Raw genomic sequence first — 8,207 nt, 5'->3', positions numbered from 1 at the left:
GCAGCGTGTTGCAAGTTTTGCAACTTGGGCATACGCCTGAAATTTCTCAGTAACAGGTTTTGAATCCATTACTTTGTCCGCGAACTTGGGTAAATACTTGACAAGCTGAGCGAACTCATGTTCCGCAGTGTTCGCCTTACTATTAAGCCTGGCGATCTCTTCCGTTGCCTTTTTAAGCTTTGCTTCAGCTCTTTGCGCTATTTTCTCCTGAGCGTTGGCAGCCTTCACTGCCTCATCATATTCATCCGACATTTCGGTGAATCGCTCCATGCTGTCAAATGTAAGATAAAGAGCATTATAACAATTGTACAATTGCTGTCTTGCAGCTTCGGGGTATGATAAACTGCGATATTTATCCTTTGTCTCCTTGGGGAGAAATTTATAGAGTCTGCGGTATAATTTGTTGGCCTGTTCTGCGGCCGCAGTTTCTTCTGCATCAGCTTCTCCTTCTCCCTCTTGATTAGACGCTTCTGCGTCAGATGGAAGAGACAAATCTTCACGCTCGGGCTCTTCAAGAACATCTGTAGGAATGCTCCTTCTGATGTTGTAGAGCGGGGTGGTTTCAGCGGATGACTCTGAAAGAACAACTATAATCAGATAAACAATTGTAGTGAATCTATGCGAAAATAACAAAGCGCATAATGAACGAATACTGTGAACTTAGCAATCGCTTACTTGTTTCTTGTTCAGAAAGAGACCGTAGTCGTCTTTTGCGTGAAGTGGGGGCCCCTTCCACAACTTTTCGCTTGCCGCGGTCCTCGCCACCAGTAATATAACATGTATTGATGATTGGCTCATCAATAAGTATAATCTCGCCGTCGCCATTTTTTAGGCGACGAGCAGGGCTGATCCTGCTGATATCATCAGACCTCATGATAAGGTCAAGAGGAATCACTGCGAAAATATACACATACAGTGTTATGTGAAGCAAAAAATATACTGCGAAAACTATAGAAAGTATTATGCGATAAGTTTAAGCGAAATACCATTTTTTGCCTGGTCAACCAAAAGCGCGTCATACTCGCTCCAGGGCCATTGAATTGAAATTCTGCCGATGTACAGTGGTACATTTGAATAAGCTCGCAGAATTAGGCCTGCGTTTTTGAGTGTCTTGAGAATATCATGCTCAAGATCATCAAGTACAGGTTTCTCATTGAGGTCGGGATCAAGTTCTGTACACCATGTTTTTGGTATGTTGCTGTTCACATTAGCGGTATCGTTAATATAAAAGAAAGAACCGCCTCAGTTGCCGATTGAATCTTTTGGTGAAATCATTGTACCCAGTTTACTGCGGAATGAAAACCATCCCACATCGTATAAAATCAGACTGTTACACGTACGAAACACGTTTAGCAGCGGTTGTACGTTGGTGGCATTGCAGTACATCTCGAACAGCACAATTTTATTAATCGCATTCGGATGGAGCTGCGCCATGGCAATCTTATAGTGTTCGCAAACACTACGAAAAAATGTGGTAAGAGGAAATCGAAGGTTGCCTTGAGAGATGGCAGCCTCGTATACCGTGATCATCCCCTTAGGGGGAGTGTCAGCTCGCTCTTCTGGTAAAGGTACGGTAGGTACAAATTGTGCAAGCGGCGGATACCACTCTTGTAAGGTTTGGAGTTTTGTTTCCGTCATATAGGAAACATAACCCCCCGGAGTGTGCATAGATGAAGAGGAAGTCATTGATGATAAGAAAAGCTAAATCAGAGGTTGAATTGATGAAATTGAAGGTTGGATTGGCTAATTGCAAAGTACAATTGTGATTGGCAGAATACGATTGAATGCGAAATTGGGAGAGAAAGGCGTAAAGTTTTTATGCGGAATAACCAGCTATTTATAATTGGAATTAGGGCGAGCAAGTTGAAAAGATAATCATTGCATTTAAATGGCTGAAATTACCGCAACGTGTAAACGGTAATTTTCTAGCCGTTACAGTGTGTTGATTTGACAGATTGGCGAAAGTTACCATTGTAATTACGCGTTGAGCTTAATAAAAACAATGGTAATAAATGGACGGTAAAAAATATAAAATATTGTTTGCGAACTATTTTAAGAAGCATTTCTTTATTTTTAGAGCTTATCATGATGTATTAGCTTCGCGAAAATGCATCATAATAAACAGGGGGGACTTGATCATATGCATGGCATTGTATATGTATATTTTATTTGCTAAAGCCAAAGGCAGAACTACGCGAATTATAAGGCAAAGCTATGCAATATTCACTGAAAATAAGTACAGCGGTTATGTTTTCGCATTAATGCAAGATCGCGGTTTAATCCGCTGAGTTTCCGCAGATAGTTAAGTAACTCGCAGACCGTTGATATTTCGAATCCTATAAATAGGGAGCTTGGCCTCTCATTTATAGGTTGTTGATTCTCTGCCATTTTGCCCAAGCCTTTGTAATTTCCACTTGTGATCTTGCCCAAGGGATATTTACATCGCGCAAAGGTGAAATATGCTAATTAACAATCAAGACCGGGTCGGGGTGGTTGATCACTTGATAGTTAAAGTGAAAGACGATCATCGGGGCCCAAAATAATCATCAAACATTCCATCCTCCATTATAATCTTATTGCACTCAATCCGTAATTAAGTAACATCGTTAATTAAGGATTGATCAGTGGCGTTGCACATAGGTTTTATGGCCTTCTTCCATAAGGATTTTATGTGTACAATACGAAGGACTTATGCCTTTAATATCATGAATCTTCCATGCAATAGCTGGTTTATGAGCTTTTAGCACAGAAATGAGTTGAGATTTTTCATTTTCCGTAAGAGAAGACGATATTATTACAGGTAATTCAGATTCACCATGTAAATAAGCGTATTCCAAATGGTTTGGAAGTGGCTTTAACTCTAATGTCGGTGGTTCTTCTATCGATGATTTATATCGATATCTGTCTTCCTCTTTTAACATTTGAAGTTCTTCTGTTGTTGGTTCGTATTCATTAGCGATGAGTGCGGCTAACATTTCAGCTTCATCAATTGGTTCAGTTCCTTCTCCTAAAGAACATTCTCCTGTTCCTTGTAATTCTGGAAATTCTTGTAACAATTCTGCATATGAATCTATAGTTTGAATATAATAACTTGTATCATCTGCAGATTGCGGTTGTTGCATGGCTCTATCAACAGAAAAGGTAACACTCTCGTCCGCTATACTTAGGGTCAATTTCTTACCGAACACGTCTATTATTGCTTTAGCCGTGTTTAAGAATGGTCTTCCTAATATGAGAGGAACTCAAGAATCTTCTTCCATGTCCAGAATAACAAAATCTACTGGAAATACTAAAGTACCAACTTTAACTAGCATGTTTTCCATTATCCCTCTAGAATATTTTACTGATCGATCAGCTAGTTGTATGCTTATTCGTGTTGGTTTCAATTCTCCAAGGTCTAGTTTAGCGTATAGTGAATACGACATTAAATTTATACTAGCACCTAAATCTGACAATGCTTCTATTGAACTGAGACTACCCAGAAAACATGGAATTGTGAAACATCCTGGATCTGATAATTTTTCCAGTATCTTATTCAATAGCACTGCAGAACAATTAGCATTCATTGTAACAGCCGAGAGTTCTTCCATTTTCTTTCTATTTGTGATGAGATCTTTCAAGAATTTAGCATATCTAGGCATTCCTGAAATCACATCAATGAAAGGAAGATTTACATTTATTTATTTAAACATATCCAAGAATTTGGATTGCTCGGCTTCAAGTCTTTCTTTTCTCATTTTACTCGGGTAAGGAAGCGGTGGTTGGTATGGTTTAACATAAGGTTTAGCCTTAACTGTGTTATCTTCATTAACGTTTTCAACTACCGGTTCTGTTTCCTTCTCTTGATCAGATTGTGTTTCTTGTGGAGTAGGAATAGAGTCATCAGAAATTACAGGTATTTCAGGTGGTTTAAGTGTAATACCACTTCTTGTGGTAATGAATTTAGCTGTTTCATTCCGGGGGTTAGCATTTGTATCGCTAGGTAAACTCCCCGGTTTTCTTTCACCTATTAACCTTGCTAGGTTGCTCACTTCTTGTTCCAGATTTTGAATCGAAGCTTGTTGATTTCTAAATGCTTGAGCATTTTGTTCATTGGTTTGTTTCTGAGATGTGAAAAATTGCGTTTGAGATTCAACTAGCTTCGAAATCATGTCTTCTAAATTTGGCTTTTTATCATCGGTTTGTGGTGGTTTAATTGGAAAAATAGGTCTTTGCTGATTGTAAGAATTATTGGATACTTGTTGATTTCTAGGACCTTGTTGGTTGTTGTATGGAACATTTTTATTATAATTCTGATTTTGATTGTAATTTGGTCTTGGCGGTTGATAATTATTCTGATAATTATTTCCAGGCCTTTGGTTCATGTATGAAACATTCTCTCGTTGTTCCATTGTTTGTTCAATACTGAGATAATCTTTTGTCAAATGTGGTCCTCCACACTGCTCACAACTAATTCGTATTGCGTGAATATCTTTAGTCATCTTTTCCGTTCGTCTTTCGAAAGCATCTATCTTTGCGGAAATGGAATCAAAGTCATGGCTAGAATCGGCTCTAGCCACTTTAGATGATCTAACGATGTCTTTTTCTAGATGCCACTCATTTGAGTGGGAAGCAGTGTTATCAATAATTTTGTAAGCTTCAGTTGCGGTTTTCTTCATAATGTAACCAGCACCTGCTATATCGATGTCTTTTCATGTAGTAATGTCGAATCCTTGATAGAATATTTGTACTATTTGATAAGTGTCTAAACCATGTTGCGGACATCCTCTTAACAACTTTCCAAATCTTCTTCATGCCTCATATAGAGTTTCATTTGGCTTTTACGTGAACGTAAATATTTCTCCTTGAAGTCTCACGGCTTTAGATGCTGGAAAGAATTGTTTAAGAAATTTTTCAACTAAGACATCTCATGTATCAATCGCCCCTTCAGGTAACGATTCCAACCAATCTTTGGCTTCTCCCTTTAAAGTCCAGAGAAATAACCTGAGATAGATCTGTTCATCCTCAACTTCTCTTATTTTGAATAGAGTACAGATCCTATTAAAGGTACAAAGATGTTCGTTTGGATCTTCCTTCGGTGCACCACTAAATTGGCATTGATTAGTTACCATGTGTAGGATTTGTCCTTTGATTTCATAATCTGGTGCATTCATGTCTGGTTGAGTAATTGCGTGACCTTGGCCAGTGCGTTTAGCCCTCATTCGGTCTTCCATACTTAGAGGTTCCAGATTTTTCATGATTGAATTTGTTGAATTTGAATCACTAGAGGATTCTGATTTAATGGTTTCTTCCTCGACAATCTCTGGATGAGTGATTTGTGGTTCAGGAGGAATGATTAGTGGTTCAGGATCTCTGAATTGTCCTTGAATATCCTCCGGGTTCTCAATTGTGAGGTCGGGTTCAAAAAATGGATTATCGTAAATTTGAATTGGAGTACTTGGTCTACTAGATGACTATTCTAAAGAAAAACCAACGGCCACAATATTGGCTAGATGTCTTGATCGAGTTACAGGTGGTGAACGTATGAAAGGTGGTGAATGTTTTGATCGGTGCATTCACTGAATATCCTATTAGTTATAAAAGATAAAAATTATATAAGTTATCAAATTAATAGACTTTTCTGATTTTGCCCACGTTTCGAATAGCCAATAGATGCAGCAGGTAGCCAGGACCCTTTAAATCGGAAGCCCACAACTCGCCACTAACAAATCCAACTATTACTACGAACCAGAAAATTTTGGATGTCTATTAATTTAACCGCTTAAAATAATTTTTCGTCGAAATTTTGAAATAAAAATCTATGTCCTAAAAAACTAGAGCGTCGAGAAATAAGAAAGAAAAAGAGCGCGTCGAAAAATAAGAGGTTCAAAAAATAAAAAGTTGAAAAATAAGCGTCGATAAATAATAAAATGCAGCGTCGTAACTTAAAAGTCTAAAAACTAAAAATTAAAACTTACGTCTAAAGGTATTAAAGCTTAAAGGAATTCTATATCCAAAACGGCAATATCTTAAAAAGTACTAAAATCTTAAAACGGCGTCGCAAAATTCTAAAGCACCTAAATCTTAGTCTAAAGAAAAAGCACTTAAGGGATTTTACGGCAAAGCCTAAAAATCTAAAAATAAAATAATTACGGCAAAATACTAAGTTACGAACTAATTACGAACGATAAATATATAAATTACGAATTAAACTAATAAAAAGATACAAAAGTTAAAAATAAAACTTAAAGTTATAAAAATACAATTTTTATAAGAATATTATTTTTTATTTATTTTATAAAAATATCTATTTTATATTTAATAAAACTAATTAAAAACTTAAAACTTAAACTTAATTAAAAACTAAAACTGATTATTAATTAATTTAACCCTAATTCTAATTAATTAATAATAATAATTATTAAACCAAACCCTAATCTGGTCGGACTAGGTTTCAGGTCTGTCACCTCAGCTCATGCGATCGCATGAGTTGAGGGTTTTATAGCTATGCGGTCTCATGGTTCGTGGATCTAGGCCAGATGTTGGGCTGCTACAGTGTAGTGGCCCGATTACTTTTTATATTTTTTTCTGTTTTTAATTTATAATTTGATTTTTAATTTTACAAAATAATTATATAAATTATATTTTTAAGAACTAAATAGAAAAATATACTTTTATACTTTTTATAAAAGATATTTTTCTTTTTTTAAAAAACACTTAGATAGATATATATTATTATTTTCTTTTTATGTTTTTGTATTTTTAATATTTAAAACGTATTTTTACAAAAGTAAATTAAGACTTAATAAAAATCTTTTTTTTTATATAGCGTTTCGCTTTCGGCATTTTAAGAGTTGTTTCCCGGCAGCGGCGCCAAAAATACTTGATGTTATGCGAGGTGTATATGAAATAATTATATTTTTACTACGAAATACTATTAAATACGATACAATTTTTCACAAGTTATTTATTTATTTATAGAGTGGATATACCTAAACCTTGCTACAACACTATAGGCAGTGTACCTAATCGTAGAGTAGTGTAGTTTTTAGTAAGTCCGGTTCGTTCCACAGGGAGCTAGCCAAGTTTAACGCTATATTTTTTAAAACTATATTTGTATATATATATATATATATATATATATATATATATATATATATATATATATATATATATATATATATATAAGTAGTATTATTATTATAAAAAGGGGGGTTTTTACCGTTTAATGACCGGTTTGTCGATTTTATGTCTTAAGTCGCAATTAAAACCTAATGTAAAATATTAAAAATAAATATAACTTAATTTAAAGCGTAAAGTAAATAACGATAATAAAAGTGCAATAATTTAAAGTGGGATAAATAAAATGACGATAAATAAAATTGCGATAATTAAAAAGTATGATAATTAAAAGTGCGATAAATAAAATGACAGTAAATAAAAGTGCGATGAGATATAAAATAAAGTAATTATGCTTATTTAAACTTCCATAATCATGATGTTTAATGTGTTGATTTTAATTTATTACCACGGGTTAATTGTCCTTTGTCCTGGATTAGTCGATATGTCCGTCTGGTTTTTGTCCATAACAGTCCATCAGTCATAAATATAAAGTGCAGTGTCCTCGTCAAATTATCCTTATACCCGAAGTCAAATATTCAATTGTGTGCAATCCAAGGTTTTAATACTTTATTTTCAATTACACCAAGTGTCCTTGTATGTAATCCACCCCTGTTTTAATGAGTCCATTGACTATTAATCCATTCCCGTGTCCGGTTAAATGAACGATTATTAGTATTTATAAATATCCCGCCCATCGTGTCCGATCGAGTGTATATGGTTATTTATAGATACGTCAAATTGTAAATCTCTATATTAAATTAACGAACTATCATTCAGTTAAACAAATATAAAGCCCATTAATAGTCCATAGTCCAATTTCCACAAGTGTCGGTCTTTTGTCCAAACCTCAATTATGGTACAAAGCCCAATTATCCCGTCTTTAATATTTAGCCCAACATCATGATTACTTCAATTTAAATAAGCATAATAATAACTTAGCTACAAGACATTAATTTAAAAGGGGGAACATAACTTACAATGAGTATTAATAGCGTAGCGTTACACGGACAGAATTTCGACTTACAAACTTAAAACATTCGCCACTATAACCTTATTATTATTAACTTTAAATTAAATTAAAATATAAATATATATATATATATATA

Source organism: Rutidosis leptorrhynchoides, chromosome 4, assembly GCF_046630445.1.
Source record: "Rutidosis leptorrhynchoides isolate AG116_Rl617_1_P2 chromosome 4, CSIRO_AGI_Rlap_v1, whole genome shotgun sequence".
In the NCBI taxonomy this organism is placed as follows: domain Eukaryota; kingdom Viridiplantae; phylum Streptophyta; class Magnoliopsida; order Asterales; family Asteraceae; genus Rutidosis; species Rutidosis leptorrhynchoides.
Note: the sequence above shows the minus strand (reverse complement) of the source record.